The sequence below is a fragment of the Desmodus rotundus genome, chromosome 13 (assembly GCF_022682495.2).
Source record: "Desmodus rotundus isolate HL8 chromosome 13, HLdesRot8A.1, whole genome shotgun sequence".
NCBI classification, from domain to species: domain Eukaryota; kingdom Metazoa; phylum Chordata; class Mammalia; order Chiroptera; family Phyllostomidae; genus Desmodus; species Desmodus rotundus.
In genome coordinates, this window is record NC_071399.1 from 4758735 (window position 1) to 4783033 (window position 24299).

Sequence of the window (24299 nt, forward strand, 5' to 3'; positions counted from 1 at the left end):
GAAAATGTGCAAACTAACAGAAATCATTTAATTACATATTTTAACATTGTAATACTTCAGTCCAAATGCTCCTGGAGGGGTACTCACTCTCCGCTCGGACTTCATCTTAAAACAACAACGGTACGAGTAATAGTTATTGAACAAGAGCACGGCAATTATGGCAATTTCGCTGCACAAACTATGGGAGAGCCACAAGTGTATCGGGGACATTTACATATGTGTGTGCGGGGTGCAGGATCTCACAGTCGATCTCCAAACCCTCGACTTGTGTGCATCAAACAATATACGTCTCCACTAAATCAAGAGGCATCTTTTGTGAGTGGGGAACTTCATCCCTAGTCAGAGTAAGTGGGAGAAGAGTCTGTTGAGAACGTTTGTGTGTTAGAATGTTCCAGCTAACATGCTCTGCAAGTATACTGGCCATCACCACCACCACCAGGTCTCTCTGAGCATTTCTGGAAGATTCCATATGAAAGTCTTTAATTCTCCAGAGATTCCCAGAACGGGCTTCTTGCGGATTGGTGTATTTTCACATGGAAACTCTCCACCAAGGGCATATGAGAATTAAATTTTTAGACAGAACACTGGAATGTGGTTACTCGCTATAATTAGGATAAGTGATTCTTAATTTAGGAAACGGGATCAAGTTACAATGCGATGAGCTAATACATTGCAGAACAAGTGAAATTTCTGCTCTTTTTTTTTTTTTAAATCAATCGAGTGTGGGAAACTACTGTGTGAACAGATCTATTACAAACATGGGCCAAGGGCCAAGTGGATTTGTGAAGTGGCTGCAGTGAGAATTAGGTTCTTCTAGGCCCCAGACTGCACTATTCCCACCTGGGTATCCCATACAGTACCAAGACTTAAGTCAATGAATGAGGGGACTACAAACCTTAGCTTGGCTAGAATCATTTCCATATGGAGAGAGAGGTCAGTGGCCCTAACACACTGCACTTGGGTTCTCTGGGGACAGGGGGGTGTTTGTGTATTATCTGCAGTAGGGAGGAAGGGGGAATGGCCTGCAGGGAACACACAGGATGGCAGAAAAGGGCGTACCAGCGCAGAATGAACTTTTATGCTTTGGATACTGATGGAAAAGAGATTACTTACAGAGAAAACTTTCATTTCTGATAGGGTAGTTTTTTCATACTACAATTTCTAGAATGGGTATGGGTGTTATTTATGCACCAATGTTATTCTATTCAATGTATATTTTATTTAGTAATGTATTCTGTGATTTTTTTCAAAAGTGGATGCTATATGGATTATGAAAAGTATAGTTATGGTACTTCTACAAATATTTTACATATAGTTAACATATTTTTAGAACAAATATTAGCCTTGGCTGGTGTGGCTCAGTGGATTGAGCACTGGCCTATGAACCAAAGGGTCTCTGGTTCGATTCCCAGTCAGGGCATATACCTGGGTTGCAGGCCAGATCTCCAGTTGGGGGTGTGAAAGAGGCAACCACACATCGATGTTTCTCTCCTTCTCTTTCTCTTTCCCTTCCCTTCTCTTTAAATAAATAAATAAATAACATCTTAAAAAACTCCAAATATTAAAAGAGAAACATTAAACCTGGATAGTTTCATATATACACACTGTCTATTAAATTCCCCATTTGCATTTTATGTTATTTCTCCACAGTTTTACTCTTCTCTCATGCCTCCTTCCCACCGAAGACACCCATCATATTGTACAATCCCCTCTAGCTGCCGAAACGCTGCTAACACAGGACCATGCACCCTGCGTGGGAAGGGCCGCGTGGCTCAGGCACGCAGATAGACAGCTGTACTTTCTCTGAGAACACACTTTCCACCCATTGGAGTTACATTGTAACCAATAGTATGTGTGTGGTATTAAACCAGGTCATAGAAACAGCATACCTGGAACAGTCCAGCAATACCAGAAATGTAAATGGAGGTTATTATAATCATTATTACTGGCATTACATTTCCTAGGTTGCTATGTATCACGGCAGCCTATTACTCTAGTTCCTGAATAATGAAAGCAGGTTACTGAAGAGGCTGATTGAATTCATTTTGAAATTTAATTATTTTTGTTTTGATTATATTAATTACTTAAAACAAATGTTTGGTTGTGAGATGTGACGTGCCATAGGACATGGACTTAAATTGGAGGGAAAGGAGAAAAGTCAATTTGTTCTTAATCAGAAAGAAGGTGAGTGTGAGCTGTTTTCTGATTGCAGGAATAAGAGTGTGGAAAGGATAAGGGAGGACGAAGAATGTGTTGAGTGAAGTGAGTCAGACAGAGAGAGACAAATACCATATGATTTCACTTCCGTGTGGAACCTAAAAAATTAGAATACGTGAACAACCAAACAGAAACACATTCACAGATACAGTGGACAGACCAATGGTTGCAGGTTCAAGGGGGATTGTGGGGATGAGCGAAAAAGGTGAAGGGATTCAAGTACAATTGGCAGTTGGAAAATAGTTACAGGGATGCGAAGTACAGCATAGGGATACAGTCAATATTTACATAATATTGTACTAACTACGCAGGATAATGCGTGCACTAGACATACTTCCTTAGTTACAGAAATGTCTAATCACTATGCTGTGCGTCTGAAACTGATGTGATATTGAATGGCAACTGTAATTAAAAAATAAAAACAACAAAATTTGAAATGTTTTAAAAAGAAATAGAGTGGGCCAAAGAAAATGACGAGAGAATAGAAACTATGGATAATGTTTTAAAGGATGGTATCATCCATACAATTATATTCTTGTCTGTTGTACAAGAATAATTTGAAATGGAATAAACATATAAACAACCTTCCAAACTGGCTTAATTTAGATCCAACATTAGTATATATGTAACTCAAAGTGTCACTACTTTATAATTTTTTTTATTGATTGATTTTTAGAGAGAGAGAGAAACATCAATTTGTTGTTCCATTCAGTTATGCACTCTTTGGTTGATTTGTGTTACTACTTAATGTCTTCAATTCATGTAGCATTATCTATTTCAAAATTCTCACACCATGTCTTTATTTTTCATCTTAAAGAAGCACACGTTGTTTCGAGAAGATTGCATTCTTCAAGCCACTCTATAGCAATTTTTCTTTAAACTTTGCCAAATCCTTGGTTTTATAATTCTTGTAATTAAGGAAAAAAAGAACTGCATCTATATAAAGGTAGATCTTACAAAAAAATGAGTGTATTAACTAAAATTCACTTACAGTTAAAAAATTGGAAAATCACTTGAATTACCTATTAAGTTCTTCCTGCATGTCTTGCTAACCCTCCAAAGAAATCTCTCTACATAGATGTGAACTGCATGACACATAGTAGGATCATGAAAATGAATGTTGCATACTGCATCCGTTACTCTTTTACTTAACCTGACAAAATTAACTTTTACACACTTAAAGAGAAAATGACACAATTTCAAATAATAGTGTTTAATTTAAATGCCACCTCACTTTTAATATCTTTAAGCTTATGTGAGTAATGCTTTTGATAAACACTAATCTGAAAACAAAAGGGTTATCAGTGGGGAGGGGAAGGGGGAATGGGGGGAAAAGGTACAGGGAATAGGTAGAACAGGTAAGCACGAAATAGTCAGGAGGAGGGTAAGAACAGTATAGGAAATGGAGAAGCCAAAGAACTTATATGTACGACCCATGGACATGAACTGTGTTTGGGGGGGTGGTGTTGGAGGGAGAGGCAGTGCAGGAAGGAGGGGGATAAAGGGAAGAAAAAAATTGGGACAACTGTAATAGCATAACCAATAAAATATACTCTAAAAAAGAAAAAACAAAACCTGTTATTATAAAATATCGAGTTTAAGAATAAAATGAATTATATAACTTTATTGTTTCAAAATAATTATGTATTTGTAATGACCTAACCCACAATTGAAACAATAATGTATAATTTGATTTTAAGTATAACTAAGAAAGGTAGAATGCCATCAATGTGTAAATATGTACAGTAGTGTGGAAGTGGTGATCCATTCATTCATTCAGTTATTACAAAACAAATATTTACTGTTGCCTACTCTTTGCTAAACTCCGGGGAAGGAATGGAGAGTGAGAAAAATTCCCTGTGTTCGGGAAGCTGGCAGTCTAATTGCTGAGTAGGCGCTGAGTAAGCAGAGATACGTCATAGAGGTCTGTCCGGAAGGTGTCCAGCCATGCACTATGAAAAATAGAGACATTAATGGAAGAAGATAGAAGATACAAGAAACATTGTACACAACACATGATGCCTCAGTCCCCTTCAAAGTAGGCACCCTGGGACCTCACACAGTTTTCCCAATTTCCATCAGCTGTCTCATTGTATTTTCCTGAATACATGAATGGTCTGAAATCTCTTCCCTTTTTAAATGTGATTTTAGTTTTGGGAAAAGCCAGAAGTCACAGGGTGCTAAATCTGGGCTGTAAGGGGCTGAGTCCCCTGGAAGATCTCATGTTTTGGGAAAACACTCTGCATGAGATGTGAGGCATGAGTGGGGCATGAGCGGGAGCGTTGTCATGGTGAAGCTGCCAATCACCAACTGCCCACAGCTGTGGCCTTCTGAATCACCCGAGTGGTTTCCGAGAGGAATGTTCAAGCTTGATGCAAAATTTGATACAGATTCATTGGTCTACTCAGTCATTTTGAATGACAGCCACACAGTACACATGCTCACTCAATAGCACCCACAACTCCCACTGACTAGTACAGTGAAGTCGTCATTGTTCACGCATGTGCATTCCAGTCCACTCTCCTTGGCTGCCAGGTTATCTTGTTGCCACATGAGCCCAACTGAACCAGAACCTTCCCCGAAACTCTATGTCTCCCTTCCACTTCCAGTCTGTGTTAATCTGGGTTCCCCTGAACGCAGAGCCTGACACGATTTCCTTGGTTCAATTTTGTTATCCATTGTTTACAACCAAGATTTTAACACTGTTTTATGGGAAACTTCAGGAGGTGTTTCATGGGTGTCCAGTCAGGTCGATTTCTGTTGTGCATAGGATTACTCTGTCCCATGCTCTGTGCTATGTATTATTTTTCCAAGAGTTAAAAGCATAGATATTTGGGGGGGTATATGCAAATGATAGTTGTTTTATTCATTTTTTTCTGGTGGCAATCGGATTTATATCCACTCCCTGAAGTCAGCATGAATAAAACTGATACAATTCTATGTTTATTTTTACATTCCAATATTTTAAAATAAGTTAACATTCAAAAATTATATGGACATGATCTTTATTAATTTCACGTTGGTCTAAATAAATAAACAGAAAGCTTTGTCCCTGTAATTTTAGCTCTCATTGGTTTGAATATCTAACCCCACTCTCAATTGTATGGCTTCCATACAACAAATTAATTCTTAGAACGAAACTAAGAAAATTGCACTGGAGAAATGTGGTAAGAGCCAGAAAGAGTGGAGTACAGACTAGGGCCCTTATTATGCTCAATACAGGTACTTTTACTAAAAGCTTTTTTGTGCATAAATACTTTTAAACCTACATTGTAGACTCGTCATTAAATACATTCTGAAAGACTCTTATAAAGATCTTAATGTAGAATTCTAACGTCAACTGCAAGGATATGGTACCTATAAAAACGCTGAAAATATTAACTGAATTCTTTTTTCCATTATGACTAGCACTTTTAACCCCTCCTGTTTTTAAAGCAACACTCAAGTTGCTGATGAAGTTACAAGAGGCTACAGGAAAGAAATTGAAGTTCTGCTCTCATTAAATACAACAGTGACTGAACCTCGATAACCAATGTAATAATTTTCAGTGCTCTCGGGAGGCAAAGGAGAAGGATGATCATCCAAAGCAATATTTGAATTCACAAATTATTGTTCTGCACTTCTGTTTTAAGACATAAAGCATTACCTTCTAAAGTACTTTATATATAGGTAGGTATTAGGTAAATATTTCTAATGAATGCTTGGTATGAGGCTGAAAAACACATTTTTCTACTTCTGAGTTTCTGTTCTATAGACTGTAGCAGTAACTAAATGTACGGCAGGTGGGAATCACACTCACTGGTAAGTAAGATGCCTCGTTTTTCCCCCTGCAAATTTTCTATAAAACTGGAAAGAAAATTAAGCAATAAGCCTAAAATCTTGCTTCCCTGGAGAATAGGACAAAAGAATATAGTATTGGCTTCCCATTTGTTATGCAGATGATAAGATATGAATGATAACATTTAGCATTGAGTACTTTAAAAAAATATAAAACATGTATTAACCTGTGAAGTTATATTGCTCACATATAAGTTATATATATACACACACACACATAATTTTCTATATAAAAATGCCCTTGAAGCCCTAGCTGGTGTAGTTCAGTGGATCGAGCATGGGCCTGCGAACCAAAGGGTCACTGGTTCAATTCCCAGTCAAGACACATGCCTGGGTTGCAAGCCAGGTCCCAAATGGGGGCACACGAGAGGCAACCACACATTGATGTTTCTCTCCCTCTCTTTCTCCCTCCCCCTCTCTAAAAATAAATAAATAAATAAAGTCTTAAAAAAAAAGATAGTTTAGCAAGTCACACATACTTGGTCCAATTAACCACAAAATTACCACTGGAAGTGAGCTTTATTTGCTTGTCATAAGGGTTGCAGAGGAAAGGCGGGGATCGGAAAAGATCATTTCTGCTCGCCATTCTCAGCAGTAGGAAAATGCAAGCGATAAATTGGAGGGAGGCATCTCTGAACAGAAGAGAAAACAAAGCCCACTGATACCCAGTTGTTGCTTCAGAGAGAGAGAAGATGAAGCAGCTGGGTGTCAGAGAAGATGGTGTCAGAGGAGATGCACTGGCACTGTCCTCATTACCACTGCCTCCCTCGCCTCCCCCGAGAGCAGTGTGTCCGCCCGCGGTGAGGACTCGCTGACTCGAAAGGCCGTCATAATGTTGATCGTGAGACTGACAGTAATTGCGATTATTTACTTAGCAGTAATGGGCAGTCAATTGGTTCAAGTTTTCACTATCATACATACTAACCCATATTTCATCCTTAAAACAAAACACTGACGTAGGTGCAACTATTTCTATACTTTCCAGATAAAGGAGATCACACATAAAGAGAGTTAGGAAAATATCCAGAGTCACACGTTAGGGAAGCAGAGGGCTGCCCTGATGTACTTCACTGGTGGATAGTTGGCAAGTTGATTCAGTTGTTAACTTGGAAGCAGCTCTCTCAAAACACTGCTGAAGTCTGAAAGTATGGAGAAATGTCACAGATTCCAGCTGATTGTGTATTACTTCAGACAACCAACAATTCTCTGGACAGAGTGTTCTTTATTTAGACATCTTACCAGAAGCTGAAAATACAGTCGTCAACAGCAGAGACAGCCCCTGACCCTGTGGCGCAACATCCAGAGCAGCAGGCCAGTATCAGCATTTCTCAGGGCACGATCGCAGGTGGTTGTGTTCTCACTTTCTCACCCCATCTGGGGAAGCTCACGTACCCTGACTATTTAAGTCGGAGGACTAACACTACCTGGTTTCCAAAATTATTATAAGCTACAGTAATCAAAACAGTATCATCTTGGCATAATGTGATAGGCGTATAAGTAAATTGAAGATAATATGGAATCTGGAAACAAACTTATACAGATAAGTTGCATTATTTTTCAACAAAGGGACCAACATAATACAATGGAGAAATAATGACCTCAAAAATGGGACTTGAATCTCTGAACATTTATTCCAAAAAGCACAAATTATAAAATAAAATTAATGGATAAATTTTACCTTATAAAATTAGAACGATGTCTGTTATTCAAAGGGCCTTATTCAGAAATCAGAAAGATAAGCCGCTCACTGGGAGAAACATGGACAGACCATATATCTGACAAGAGGCTTCTAATGATAATACATAAGTAACTCCTAAACTGCAAAACGGGACATATAATTAAAAATGGGCAAACTGTTTGAAAGACATAACCCCCAAGAATATTTACCAGAAGCAAATAAGCACATGAAAAGATGTTAAACATCACTCCTCCTCAGTCAAATGCAAATAACAGCCATAGTGAGACACTGTTTGACACCCGCCACAGTGGGAAGAAGGAGCAGGAGGAGAAGGAGGAGGAGGAGGAAAGGAAGGGAAGAAGGAGGAAGAAATCACATAATGCAGGTGGTGCACTGCCGGTGAAAGTGTAAAATGGCACAGCTACTGTGTGAAACAGTGTAGCAGTTTCTTACAGGGGTAAGTAGTTCTTCATCACGTGGCTCAGCCGTGGCACTTTGAGGAAGTGATCACCTAGCAGAAGTGAAGTGTATGCCCCGGCAAAGATCTGCACACACAAGCTTATCAGCAGCTTCTCTCAAAATTGTCCAACAGTGCAGACAACCCCAAATACTATCAACCAGTTAATGAAAAAAAAAAGAACGCATCGGGGCACACTCAGAACACTAACAATAAAAAGGGCATACCACTAGTACATGGAATGTGTCTAAATCTCAAAACCATCACGTTAAGGAAAGGAAGAGAGACACGAAAACCATATACTTTATCATTTAACGTATATGATGTTCTGAAAAAGGAAAGAAAAACCCTATTGGGACAGAAATAGGAAAATAAGGGTATTTGGTAAGTTGCTGATGTAAAAACCCTGCATCTTTATCGTGGCAGTGATTAAATCACTCTATATTTCTCTAAAACCCCATTAAAGTATACACTTAAATGTAAATTGCCGTGTATGAAAGCAAAATTGCATGAATTTTAAATTGATAAAGAAAAGCTAAATATTTAGAAGATATGAGTAAGCGGTGTGTATCTTATAAATGAAATCCAAGTCCTTGTTATTTATTCAAATTTGATACTAAGAGAGAGAGAGAAGCAGACAGAGGAGAGACATTAAGAGAGAGGTGAAGGAAGATGGAGAAGGGAGACTTCACGAAACCGAGCAGCGTGGCGGGGATGGAGAGGGTAACAATGTGAGAAAGCAGCAGAGTGGAGACAAAGAAATGAACGTGAGTGAAGGCAGTGACCATAAGCACATGAAAGGCCATGGTACAGTCATTTAGAATACAGAGGAAATAGAACATATTAAACCAAAAAATATCCTTTTATACAGGAAAAACTCAAGATATTTTCTGCAACGTGTACGTAGTTCACAGTCAGAGAGGACACATTCAAACTGCACGTGGCCAAACCCTCCACGGCCTTCTCCAGGTGGAGCGAACTCTTCTGCGCTGGGCTGTGCTTCCCGTGTCTCGGCACCATAGGAAAGACAGCGTGTGGTGGTGTCATGGTTTTGTGACTGCGGTGAGAGCCTGAAGAAAGCCGAAACATCTTCAGTGTTTATGCCAAAGTGTCCCCACTTAAAATCAAATACCAGGAGAAATTCAATCTCTTTCTGTAGTAGGCGATTTGCATTCCTGTCTAAACTTTCCTAATCTGAGCTCTTCTCTCACGATCTCCCTCCAGCCAGCTGCATGGGGTTTCAGCCTGGTGAAATAGCATCTTTCTGACATTCGGAAACACTAACATGCTCACACTGTAGTCAACACGGCATCTGCACCTCACTGGGGCCCCTCCAGTGCCCCTGTCCTCTCCCAGCATACACTGGTTGTTATTTGATTATTTAATGAAGAAAGAAAACAGAAAACTGATGAGTATTGAATGCATTTCCTCACCCAAAGTAATATAACAAGAATATATAAAGTTACAGTAACAAGGTGACTATAATAATAATGGTGATGTTATAAAGTTATATTAAGATTACAATATTCAAGGTACTATCCGATACACTGACAATAGCAAGCTGATAAAAGAAACTTGCTTGAATTTGTTATTTGCCTTCCAATTTGTTCTGTAAGCTTCTGTGTGGTTCTTTACTCCCTTTCGTTAAAGGTAACTGAAGCAGATCTCCCTTTCGGTGTTTTGAACCAGCATATCAATATATACAAGTAACATTTAGTTTACGTGGAGTAAATTGCTTTTTTGTTGGCTTCCTAGCAAACTTCTAATTGCACAAAGATTTCTTTTGTGTGGTAGTCCTGGGCTTAATGTGCGTAACTTTTACGTGCTAGATAGGAGAGCTGTTACTTAGACAATTCCATAAAACCTCTTCTGCCCCAGTATTTGTCTCACCTGCCTATCTTAACAACCACTTCTTCCTTTTCCTGAGATTTCTGCCTTCACATGCCTCCTTAGAGTTTAAATGGCAGCATACTGGTAAGTAGGCCGATTCCATATTTATATTCTCAGAGGTGTTCATCTACTCCTCAACTACTCTCTTTTCCTTTTTATCCCTGGTGTAAAAAGTACACGATTCACTTAAATCACGAAGATGGACTAGAGAGAACTGGAGTGAGTTTACATTGTTAAGAGTAGCTCTTAAGCGATCTTATAATACAATGGCAATTTATGCAGGTTAAATTTGCATCAATGGTTACCACCTCATTTGCCAATCACTTTCCTGGACTTCACTGAGAACTTTTTGAGGCTGTTACTTATTCTCAAAGAGATACAGAGAATCCATTTAAATTAGGTTCAGAAAAAGTGCACACACAAGGCATCCCTTTATTTCTCCAATTCTCCTTTGGAAAGTGTGTTGTTCTTGTTGTTATTTCTACTCAGTCAGCCTCCCGTCAGATACATCCTCCGAATGGGGAGCTGCATGGATGTGCTGGAGATTACTTACGGTTTCCTCCTTTACATTTGTAAATATTTTACTTCAAAAGCTTTTAATGTCCTTATTGCATGTGTTTATTTTTTTCCTTTCTGCATTTACTGACCAATTTGTTCTTTTTAAAATTATTCTCTGGTGAAAACAAGCATTCCTCTCCAAATCAGCTCAGTTTTATGTCACATGTTCTAAAATATAAAAGTACAACTGTTCTCAATGCCATTTTACAATTCGTTCTTCTCAGTAAATATTTAGACTCACTTCCAGAAATTTGCTTTCAGATATATTGTATTTTACATTGTTTACGATGATCCTCCCTGTTTTCGAAATCTCTATTTGAGTTTTTGTTCAAATGTATGTTTCAAATGCGTGTTACACCCTCGTCGTTACGTATTTCGTGAATATTTTTGCAAACGTAATGACAACCCTTTCCTTACCAAACGCCCCCCTTTCCTGCACACCCCCACCGACCCCAAAGCAGAGTCTCCAATGTCGCTGGTGTGCTGTGTGAGGAGGAGAGTCCTAGATCCTATTTAAACATTTTTAAAAGTTCTGCGCAACTGATGTACCCTGAGGTATGGCTGATGGTCATGTTTTTTTTTTCCTGCAGACAGATCTGGAGAAAAATGTAAAAGCCAATTTAAAAAGAATTGAATTATCTCACAGTGTGCGGAACCAAAAAATCCACAGTTGCTGTAAAGCACACTGAAGTAAATTTACACTTGCTTTGTACGTGCTAGAATTTTTTACAAAGAAATATGTGCTGGAAAGACAGTATTATGTTCTAAGTTTTAAAAACCAAGTGGCTTTTCTCTTTCAAAACTCTACATGTGTATACAAATATGTCATCAACACAATCTCTGTTTGGCAAGAATTCTTACATTATTATAAGCAACACAACACAGTGTGGAACAGGCAAGCCAAAACACATATTTATGCAGCAATTTTTGACAGGAAGGAAAACAAAAATCGGGAACAAAAACAAGTATGAGGACACTTGTGTTTTGTGTCTTACCTATTACATTACCTCTGTATGTTGATTGGAAAACTCATTATATATCTGCTGCAATATAATTATCAAAAAGTTAAAAAGACGATTCTTATAAAAATACAAGATGCACACGCATTGACAACTTTACCTGACTCGCTAATGAATGACTCCTTACCTAACCAGAAAGGTGGTAGGGCTTGTTCAAAGGGCATTTAAAAACGTGGGTAATCATGGAAAGCTAAAAGAATGTTAGAATGTTTGCTTTGTCAAAAGTATAAAACTGGTTAATATCCTTCAGGGCAGAGACCTATAATCTTTGGGGCTAAAGTCATTTTGTAGCTTCACTAAATTTAGGTTTTTATCAAGGGGAAAGTGTAAGTGGAACAAAGAATATTACTCCCTTAAACAATCCTTAGGTAAACCTGTTAAAAACTGATGCCTTCATACGCTATGCAATAGTACACTGCCAAACATTTGTCTTAATTTTTAACTTATACTAAAAGTTCACCCAGCAGATAGTATGTATTGGCCTTTAATATTTTATTCAATATATAAAATTTATTTTTAAATGTTTCTCCATCACTATTTGTCTCCCCATACCCTCTTCCACCTTCACACACCCTCCCCCCACGATCACTGCACTGCAGTCCCCGTGCAAGAGTTCTTTCTCTCTTTTGTTTTCCTTTTTCCTTGATCCCTCCACCCCTGCAACCCCCAGAGCTGTCAGCCTGCCCTTCATTGATGAGCCTCCCTCTATTTTCTTGTTAGTCCAGTTTGTTCATTAGATTTCACATACGAGTGAACTCAGATGGCATTTTTCTCCTCTGCCTGGCTTATCTCACTTAGCATAATGTTCTCCATGTCCATCCATGCTGTCGCAAAGGGTAAAATTTATTTAATAAAGTCATGGCATTCAGATTTAAATATCAATAACTATGAAACATGAATAAGTTATAACATAGCTATGAAGGTTAAACAGATCACACAATTTCAGAATGCACATGCTACCAACGCCCTTGGTTCCCATGAGATGGCGAGGAAATTCCATCGAGTTAACCTAATGTTCACACTGTTCTTCTTTCTTGTGTTTGAACACGGGAGCTTGTTCTTGATTTTCAGTCTCGCACCTGCAAGGTCCTCTGTCTGGGACCCTCTTCCTGTATGTCTTCTGTCGGATTACCCTCTTCCTCTTCATCTGAGTCTTAGTTAAAATGTCCTCTTCTTAGACAGGACTTTCCTTAGCATTCCCCACCTCTACTAATGCTCTGGTATTATCCTACTATATTTCCCCTATACCTCTTATCACCATCTACAATTATTTTTGTATTTATTTATTTTTTAATGTTAAGTTTCTCTGCCCCTGCTAGAATATAAATCCTCTGTGGCCTGGGATTTGCTCAGGTAGGTTTATTTCTCTATTTCTAGAATGTGGAATAGATACCAGCATTGGGTAGGAGCTCAACAATAGTTGTTGATTAAATAAAAGCTCTGTTTGATTTGTAGATGTTCTACTCTAAATAATCTGAAACACCAGAGAATGATCCATGGATAGACCCAGCTTATACATTTGTATCACTTTTACTGGAAGGAGGTATCAGCAAAGCAGAGAAATCCAAAAAATTAATAACATCCTTAAAGATAAACTATGGGAATTGTACATGACAGTAAAAGCAGGAGGGAGATCAGAAATAAAACTGATCATTTAGATATCCATCCAGCCAAGGTGTGTGTGTGTACATATATCTATATATTTATATAGATATATATATATATATCTGTGACAGAAAGATAGATGACGTGACAAGAGCAATTCAGAAATCGAACAACCATCTCCCTGTTTTTTTATCTACACCTGTCTGGTAATGCAGACATTATTTCGGACAATGGTTTGGCTCTATGTTTGCTTGCAATTCTTCTCAGCATAACCATTAGGTGTATTTTCCATTTATTTCCCTTTTGTTTTGCCTTATAGCAACACTGACATATTTGAAACCATTATATTGAACAAAAACCTCATAATTTTATGACTTGTTTATGTCATACATCTGGAGATTGAGTTGAAATTCTAAGCCAATGCTTATAATTTGAGCCGGATATGTTGATCAATAAAATATGTTGACATGTGAATAGCTAAAATGCATCATCAAACCCACGGGCCCTTGTAGTTCTTACCAGTTTCGTCCTCTGAGATATTGTCGACTTTTCCATATTCAGTAACGCACTCTCCTCTTTTTACATTTTTTAAAAACAAACAATAATATAAGGAAGTGTGAGTACTTTGCTGTTTTCTGATATCACAAGATGCTCCAAAGTCATCTTACATTTTTCCTGTCTCGGGTCTGGAATCAACCAGCTCTCAAGGAGCCCTCTCTCCTCTTATTGAAGAGTAGTATTTACAAACCAGCATCTAGGTGCTGGGTCCATGCATTGCTACTGGACAGTCATGGCTGCCAGCTCCTCTCAGTTTACAGCTATAGCAGCAGAGGTGCCCATGACGTATGCACTGCCGTAGTACATGCACACGCAACTCCCTACCACCGTCCTCCTTTCTGTCTCTGGGAATTTGGCTACTCTGTCTACTTCATGTGCGTGGAACCATTCAGCATTTGCCTTTTGAGGACTGGCTTATTTCACCCAGCAGAATGTCCTATCCCTGTGGTAGCACGTGTCAGAATCTACTTTCTTTTTAAGGTTACATATTGTTGGCCAGCGTGACATTTCAGTGTAAGTCACAAGTACATATTGAAATATTTGACTCCAAACAACACACCGAACTCCCACTATCTATGATATCTTTACCTACCTATGCAACCCTCGTATGCAAATGAAGTGATTGCAGAAGTACTAGCCCATGCCCTGAAAGAAGGAAGCCTCTGACATCTTTCAGCACTCTCGCCGTTTCCCTGGTGTCCCTCCCTCACCTGAGCAGGTGGCTAAGGAAGCCTGAGGACTCTCTGCTGTGGCACCAGCAGGAGATCCAAAGCAGGTAGGTGCCTGCCCTCACACACAGGAAACTCTCACTCAAGTCCCGTCCCCGACCCACGGTCACAACCCAGGGTGGTTTTTCCTGGCTGTCTCAGGACATTTCAGAGCTGCAGGAGAGGCCAGCCTGCTCTCCGCAAGGACTTCTAACTTCTAACATGTGAACAATGGACCTTTTCCCAGTCTTCGTGTGCACGTGGGAAGCCATCTGCTTCCCCGTCTGAACTGAATTCTGGGTGAATATTCACGATTTGGAGTAAATATATGTTTTCTCATCTCTTGGGCTGATACGCAGCAGTGGGATAAGCAGATAGAGTGTTGGTCACATGAGGAGCATCAATGGATAGGTAAGAAACTGCCTTTCTGATATTCTGACCAGCACCACACGTGAGTTCCAAGGGCTTTTCATTCTTAGTCGCTTTTTGTTTTGTTTGTCTCCTTATTGTTTTAAGGGTTATTTATCAAAACTGAATTCCAGTCATATGTCAGAAATGTGATTAGATATTTTTTCTATATTTAAAGTAATTTTCTTGTAGGCAGTATATATTTGGATTTGCTATTTTATTCAATCTGGCAATCTCCTTTAACTGGTGTGTTAAATTATTCACATTGAAAGTGATATATCGGATTATAATTTATCATGTCACTAGCTGTCTTCTGTTTATTCCAACTGTTCTTTGTCTCATTTTCCCTCCCGGTCTGCCTTCTATTTTATTGGTTAAATGTATTCTGATTCTATTTTATTTCCTCTGTTAGTGTATTAGTTATAACGTCTTCAAAAATCTGCTCTCCAATGGGTTTGAATAAATGCATGAATTACAAGTTCATTTGCTTTTTGTTGCTGAGAGAGTGGGAGTGATGTTCTCAGAGGTGTTTACAGCCTGGAAGCCAGAATCTCCCATTAACCTTTAATGCACCGTTGTTTACCTGGCCATCGTTGTCTGGCTGTTTCTTCTGAATTCCCTTTAAGTCCTCAAATTGCTAGGCCTGCCACTTCAACGTGGGCTCTTGAAAGATATCTTCCTAAGCCCTATTCTCATTCCATGCTATATATTACCACTGAGTAATTTTATCCAGTTTTGTCTCCAGGTAGCGCTCAGATGCTAAGGCCCAGATTAGACTTCTCCATTAGATAAAAGCATATTTAAAAACTGCCTAATTGAAAGCTTCCCCTGGTTGTCTGGCAGTATCATATGCAAATGTAACTTCTATCCATCCTTCTAATCCTGACTCTATTCTTCTCCTTGAATAGCATTAGCACCCTACAAACTGTCCACCCATGCCATCAGTTTGGGAGTCACCCCACATTTAATCTTTCCTGTAACCCTTGCATCTAATCTGTTGCTGAGTTCCCTGTACTTTATACCCTAAGTAACTTCGGAATGTAGTGCTTCATTCCAAAGCCCCAAGCCTACACTGCAGCCTACAGTTATTTGGTTTGTGATTCAAATAGCATCCATCATCCTCATTTAACCAACAAGATCTTTATAAGCTAGAAATTGGCAACTCACAGCCTGTGGGTCAGATCCAACTCTGCCATGTTTTTGTAAATTACATGCCCTTAGGTCTCATTTTTATATGTTTTCAATGGCTGCATTCAAGCTAAAGTGTTGGAACTGAGTTATTTTAGAAATAGTATTGCAAGGAAAGCCAACCTTTGTTACTCTCTTGGCCTGTACTGAAAAGCTTGCTGGCCCCTGTTCTGAAAGAAAGTATACATACTTCCAAAACGCTGCACTCTCTTGCTTCCAGGTCTTCAGTGGGAGCCCCCATCTTCCAGAAAAACAGAACACCCTTCAGCAAGGCACACATCTTCATGGTCTGACCTGCGCTGGCTTTTCCATTATCACCACTCCTTAGGGCCTTCTCCCGTTACCTGGTGGCTTACCAAAATACCTGCCGTTCCCTAGATGGACACGTTCTCAATCTCCTCCCGGCCTCCGGTCATGGCTCTTTTCTTCCTGCAAACTTCTTCCTGGGACACACTCTTTCAATTCACCCAGTTGTTTCTGCCCTTTGGCATCCTCTGTTCATTGCTCAGATCTCTGGTGTAGAGTAATACTTGGGAGCTCCTCCGTTATAGAAGTTTCGATATTTTATTGTGTTCTGTTGTTTGCCTTAAATTTGCATTTCTTCCACTGACTTCTAAGCTGCTTAAGGGTAGCGGTGTTTTGCCAGTTCCTTGGGACACAATCAATGCTGGGAAGAGCCAAGTTTTGCACAGAAACCTAGAATATATTTCAACAAAAGAAAACCAGTGATTTTCAGTGATTTTTTTTGTAGTCTTCAATTAGTTGCATCCCAGCTCTTGTTTTGGGATAAAAGACAAAATTACACTTGAAAATAGCACTTTTCCCCCTCGTGAAACTCTTGTCCTAAATGAATCTTATTTTGTTCATAAAAATTCTATAATTTTTTTACTTAAAGGATAACAATAAACACTGCATTCAATAATAATTCATTTCTATAACATGTGGATATTGCTTAGTTTTTTCTTTATTTATAAATATATTAGAATACTTCTATCAGTTCCTCTGTGAATTTTAGCTGGAAAATATGTAAATTAAAATTTTTGGAAATATTTATATATTTGTAATTTCATATAACTGTTTGAATAAAATATGTCCTTTAAAATAATTATTAATTCTAAAATAATTTCAAAACTGAAAATTCTTCTAAGTGAGAGTAGTGGCCATGTTGTATGTAAATACATCACATATCTTGCTGTGTAATTACTATTCAGGTCTCTCCTTGTCTTCTTCTTCTTCTTCTTCTTCATAATAATAATAATAATAACAACAATAATTTCAAAAGATAATCAGACTAGTAATTTGTAACTTCCATATAACCTACATAATATTTGGAAATAATATTTCTCAACATTTTTTTATTTCTTCTTGTTTGGGAATGTTATGAAGGGATTTTATGTGCAGCCAGCAGAAGGAATTACAGGGGTTTACTTCATATAATAATATATTGTAATACTGTTACCGAACAGAAATGGGGTTCTACTACCCACAGCCCATAGACAAACTCCAGAGACAGGTTTGGTGAAAAAGAAAAGAGTGGTTATTCAAAAGTTACACAATTTCCTGGTGGTGTGGCTCAGTGGATTCAGCACCAGCCTAGGAAGCAAAGGGTTGCAGGTTCGATTCCCAGTCAGGGCACATGCCTGGGTTGCGGGCCAGGTCCCCAGTTAGGGGTACGTGAGAGGCAACCACACATTGATGTTTCTCTCTTTCTCCCTTCCTTCCCCTATCTCTAAAAAGAAATTTAAAAAAATATATATATTTTTTTAAAAGCTACACAATTTTGGAAGAATGGCAGGCCCCTGCCTCCCCTCCAGAACACCCAGAGAAAACAACCCTGCCGCCCTCTGCCAGACCAACCCGGGGCTGCACCCAGGCCTTCTTCTCCCACTAAACACACCATCCTTCGAGAAACTGCAGGCAGTCGCTGAGTCGTCCTCCACGCCGCCTCACTTCGTTCCCTGTTCTTGTTGGCCTCAGTTTTCTTTCCAGAGTCTGCGTGCATGGCCCGAGCCAGTGCCATGCCACTGCCACTGCTTCCTGTGGGGGTGGGAGGTGGGGTCGTGCCAGCTGCTGCAGCCAGCCGTGCAGGGGCTCCATGTACAGGGCCTGGCGCCTGCTGCCAGGTCCCGAACACTCAGGCCCACGCGTCTGTGTGCGGATCCCAGAGGAAGAGAAGGGTGTGGTCTGGGGCCCTCCTGGCCGAGTGGAAGATGCAGTAGTGTCCCGCACGCCACCACCAGGGCCCCTGACTCTGCGCATGAGGGGAAGAAGCCACATGATTCTCCCTTCCCGTGGTTTAAATTTCCCAGCCCCAAATTCCATGCACTCCAGGAGGGCTCAGCTTCCCAGTCAATCACCCTTTCTTTCAGGCTGGACTGTCAGGTCAGCGCCTCCCCCTGCTACCATGTTCCAGAAGGGTTTTTTTTTCCCTCTTTCAATTACCCTCGCCATCCTCGTGTGGACTCGTTGCAAGGCCTCCTCCTACCACGCATCTGCCCGAGTGCAGGGATGTGGGTGATCCCGCACCATGCTTGGCTTCGCCCCCGTGGCTGCCTTGGAGTTTCTTGGGACCCCCTCCTTCATGGGGCGCTGGCCAGGCCGTCTTCTGTACCAACCTGTGTGGCTTCCTTTGGTGTCCTAAGTGATGATTCCCTGAGACTTTTATTACAGGTGTCAACATGATCCGTATTATATATTTAAATTAAAAATAGTTTAATCTGGATTCGTCTGTAATGTCTTAGTGCCTGTATCCTCAGAGGGTTACTAAGTGATGCCACGTCCTACGGAGGACACATGAGATCATGCTAGAGCGTTCTTATCAGCCGAGCGCTGCTGGGGGGGAAATCTGTTATGGCTGATTCTTCGTCTCTTACAGACGCGCCTCCCTTAAGTCTTGTATGATTCTGTGTTCAGTATATTTTTTGTATATAATACCCAATATACCTTATTTCAAAATGCCCAGTTTTTTGTCATTTTAGTTAAAGACTTAGAGCGTGTACACACTTATTTCAAGAAATACATTTACAAATTACATAGAGCATTTAAAAGTGAAAGGGATGATTACAGTCCTCGAGAGGTAGTGTTTCCCCAGAATTTTATCCATGAAATGCACAGACGATGAAGCGAAAAAAGATACATGTTTTGTTTTGTTTCATTGCCAGCAATAGCTGGATGATGTCTAAATCCGTACCTGTTATTCTCTATATGCACTTCTCTCTGTGTGGTGCATGAGGCTGATGCAGAGTGCCGGGCCGGCTGTGTGCCTCCCCTGGCACACCACCCTGCTCTCCCGTTCCAGAGAGAACTGTTCCCCTACAATTAATTAATCATGTGGTGTAACTCTAATCTTATTTTATACACGCACAAATATGTAGGAGACAAAATGGCTACTATATATAAACACAGATCTATTTCTGCTATCATCTCAAAATATTCCTATTTTATTTTCTATTTTTTGAGGACATTATTTAGAAAACATGGTTGGCTTCTTCAGCAGATACTAAAAATTGGATGATGTCCTTTTATCTTTTCATCTACAACATGAGTGTTTCCTGAGGACAAACACACAGGGTCAGATATTACCCAACTTTCAGAGATTCCAAGAAATGCTTATGTTTATTTATTAATAAGCACTGACATTTTTACCCTCCATTTATGCATAAGGAAACTGATGTCTTCCCACCAACATGAAGCTCTTAGCTCAAGGCTGTGGTTCTTACAAACAAAGTGATGTTGGAACCAAGTTTGTTTCTCACTAGATCAGGATTCTTTATGTGAAAAATTTGTATACATAATTTATATGTTCCATATATGCTGTGGTTCACCCGAACAGTGTTATGTAAACAGCATAACTGGGCCTAATTCTGCCAACTAAGAGTAATGCATTATGCTTCAAAAGGCTTTTTAGTAAAATATCTTGGTTTGACATATCAAGTAAAGGACAGAACAAGGGAATTTAACTAGTGTTACTTATTTGCTTGTTCGTTTTTCATTATAATAAACACATTGGAAGAGATGAGACGCACTGAAGTTAGTGAACTTAAGAACAATTCCAATTTGTTTTATTACATCATATTATTTTTACTTTGAAAATATATGGAAGTAGAAGTAAAATCACCTATAACTTCATGAGCAACATTTTGCAAGTTAGGGATTATAAAATTGATTTTCTATAATATTTATGTCATATTATTCATACCATAAGCACACTATATATTAACTATTCTTTGAACTTGTTAATAGTCTGTTATGTAACAGTTTAAATTTTTTAACCATTTCTCATTGATAAACCTACATGTAGCTTCTAATTTTTATATTGCAGTGTTATAAAACCACATAGCACAGAAATATTTATCAATTTATAATAGTTTCCATATGACAAATCCTGTGAAACAGGACCCGTCTCAATACCTAGGAATGTTTTAAAGTGTAAAAGTTTTTTTCTACAACAAAGAAAACTTTGTAGTTCTGTTTCCTTAGCCTTCTCTAAAAGTTCTATTTATTGAACATTCAACAATATGATCAAATTTGCACTGAAGCCGAAACTGTAAGGTTGACAAGTGGGTGTGGGTGCGCACACGTGTGGCTCTGCTTACATGTGTGTGTGTTAGAATATTGAACTCTCTGAAATGTTTACAATGACTATGAGACACAGGCACACACATTATGTGATTTGCTTATTATTTTTTAATTATAAATACCTTCAAAATATTATTGTTTTTAGAAAATAAATATGTCTGCACCATTAATTTGGCTCTATTTTAAAAATTCCAGGGGTGTAAGAGTCAGAGAAAAGAATGAAAATGTATAATACACTCTACCTTTACAGCATAGAATTTTAAGTTCACAAAAAGTAAGAAAATCAGTTATTAAGCATTAACTCCTGCAAATCTCTATTCTATAGGTGTGTCTGTCTCATATGTAAAAAAAACAACAAAAGCATTTCTTACCTCATATGTGATTTTCATGTTGCATTGTTGAATTAACTATATATTAATTTATATAAACCCAGCTTATTATTACACCTGATATTCTTCTTCAAATTCAAACTCTTCCCCTAACACTTAAATTATCACGTATTGTAATTCTTGGGCAGGACTTGAATGCTAAGGCTTAGGCAGTCCTCACCCTGCAAAAGCATGATTAATGATTTCTGTGCATCTACCTAAGAAAGCTCTTCGCAAGCCCATGTGATCATTCGGCACAGATGGTGGAAATCTGTGACATGGACCAGCTACCATCAGCACAGCTGACCTAATCAAAATTAACATCCACTTTAGAGAAATGTATTATCCATTCATGAACCCGGTGGCATAACATGAATGTCACGCCATTTCAGGCCCTTCATCAGTAATTGATTTGTTTGTGATACGAACTGATTCTCCGTATTCTGCCTCTTTCCCAACAATAACAAGCCGAAACACGAGCAGGGGAGGCTATTATTTACTAGCCACAGATCAGTGCACGGTGTAATCAAACCCTTTGTCTGAGAGCCCTGCCACATAATCAGATCATATGAACTGTCAGAGGCACTTTTATAAATATATATTCATTCAAAGCCCTGGTAAGCTTGTGAGAGTGTAGGATAAGTATATTTTTCTTATTCTTTTTTTCTCTGTTGTTGTAGTTTTATTCTGAATGCTTATGTATAAAATAATTATATTTCTTAAAATAGAGAGCAACTCTGGAAAAAAGTAATTTTTCTATTCTCCTATAACAAACATTACCCTTCTAAGCCCAATACATTAAATTATTATGATTTGATTTGTTCATAATTTCACCCCAGGAAAACTTCTTTACAAGGCATTTTAAATGTATTTTTCTGGAATTTCAATAAATATTTTTGCTGAGCCACGCTAGAGTTTAATAAGGACTGAGGAAATGGTTGAAAGCTTATCAAAATGGGTTTGGATATATATACACGGCCACTCACAGCCACACGTGAAATTGCACTCCTTTAAAAAGAGCGTGTTTCTGTGTAATTTGTGACTTTGGCTTGGTTCCCTTTGGCCCTGACAGACTGGTGAGCACCCTTGGGGTTTACCCTTGGTAACAACGGGTAGTTCTCTTTATGAGGTTCACGGTATTGATTAAAATGGCCAAGCTGAAAATCGATCTGCCCCTCTTTGCAGAGGAGGCCGGGTGACTCGCCACTAATAATAAAAAAGGTATCACACAGTTCTTCTTGCAGGACAACGATGACCTAGTCTCTGAGGAATAGTGATGGGGAGATAGACCCATACTCTATGAAAAATTACTTCTATGCTCCAGAAAATCCATGAGAGGGCATTTCCCCACTTGATATGACATTAGAAAATGGTACTATCCACTCCAGTACTTGGCGCAATAGGAAGAACAAGAGGCACAAGGGTTCCATCTCTATCCTTGGGGAGTGAAGCTAATGGAATCTAGACACAGACGTCTAACAGGAAGAGAACGGGAAAGGAGAACACAGCAAATGTAAGCAGAGTCTGGGGGGGGCGGGGTGCTCCGGCCTCTGAAGTCATCAGTCACCAGTGTTCGGGCTTAATCAAAAGCATCGGCAGAAGGACTCCATTGTTAGGGGGCAGAGGAGAAAATTAAGTGGAGTTTTTAGGCAAAAGCAGTTGGATGTGGGCTAAGTGCAATGCAGTTTAGTGGAAAGGGATGAATGATTTTGTTCGGGAGCATATTTTTTCCTAGTTCCATTGTCTTTTGTACAATGCTACTGTAGGATAATTATAAGAGTGAATTCGATGACGATGATGATGGTGATAGGAAACCCCCCTAGTGTACCAGTCGAGGCCTTAGTCCTCCCCGTGATGAAAGCAGGACCATGTGCGGTTAGTGGGTTCGGCACAAGTAACCAGCATGTTGGATTAAGTCTCATCATGTCCCTTTTGAGTCTCTTCTACCGGAAGACAGCAAGTGCCTCTCCCCCGGAAGTGCATGTGGGCCAAGTCCCTGGTGGTGGGTTGCAGTTACTCGCTATCTTCACAAGGCCTGTGACCCTGAGGGGTAGATAAGTTGAATTGAAAGCCTGGTGATTAGTCAGTAGACAAGTCCAGGCTGTAACCATCAATAAAATAATCACTCATTTGCATCTGTCTGACCCCTGCATCCGTCTCTCAGCCCCACCTATACTTGAGTGCAGAATAGAATATCATTATTTATTGGACCTCCTAGGGGCCACCTTTCAATGTTTATGAATTGACCACATTTAAACATAGGCGCCTTATTACATAAATGCATGTTATATAAGTTAACATATATTGTGATATATATTAAAATATATATGTGAATATTTTAACTACACACAGATACTAATATCTTACTCTGTGACCAAATATCTATCTTTTTGTTTTGTTTTCCACGTACGGTTGGCATTCAGTACCATTTTATATTAATTTTAGGGACACAGCACGGTGGTTACATAATTTACGAAGTGACCCACCTGCATTACGTCCAGTGCCCGCCTGGCACCATACAGAGTTATTACAGTATGTGACCAAATCCCTAGACCTTTCTGCAGTGGGGTCTCCGGCCCTGCTGCCGCTTGAACTCTGACTCTGTCTCCCCGATGAACCGTGCTCCTGTATGGTCCCGTGCCCCACGAAAGTCACTTTACCAGTTCACTGGGCAGGCTCCAAGGGAAACTGAGGTGTTTGCTCATGTCCCGTGACCTCTCCCCATTGACGATGTCTTGTGACACCTCCTACTGACTGTGTCTCACTGCTCCAACTGTTGGCCCTTTCTCACCACCGCCGGCTGACTGTGAGTGGCAGAACGTGCATCCTGACCAGTCTCCATCCCACCTGCACACACCTGCCCGCAGCATCACTGAGGGCCCTGGAGGGTCAGCTCTCTTCGGCATTGGCCTTTAAAAGCCCTGCGCCACCTCTGCCTCCTCTGTAGGTGTTTTCAGTCCATGCCAAAAGCTCCATCTTCCGGGTTTGCAAGCTAGAAATGAATAAGACTCTCATTTTTGTCCCCCAGAGGGGATTTCTGGAATTTTTGTCGACACGCATTTACACAGAAAAGCCTTATTATATAAATGCAGATTATATAACAATAATATAAACTACGCATGCCCATCTACTTTTACATACATACAAAGTGTCTGCAACACAGCACTTGTCTCTAAAGAAAGATGATTCTGGTGTAAGATGCCCTTTTTGAAATTCTACTTTCACCTCTAC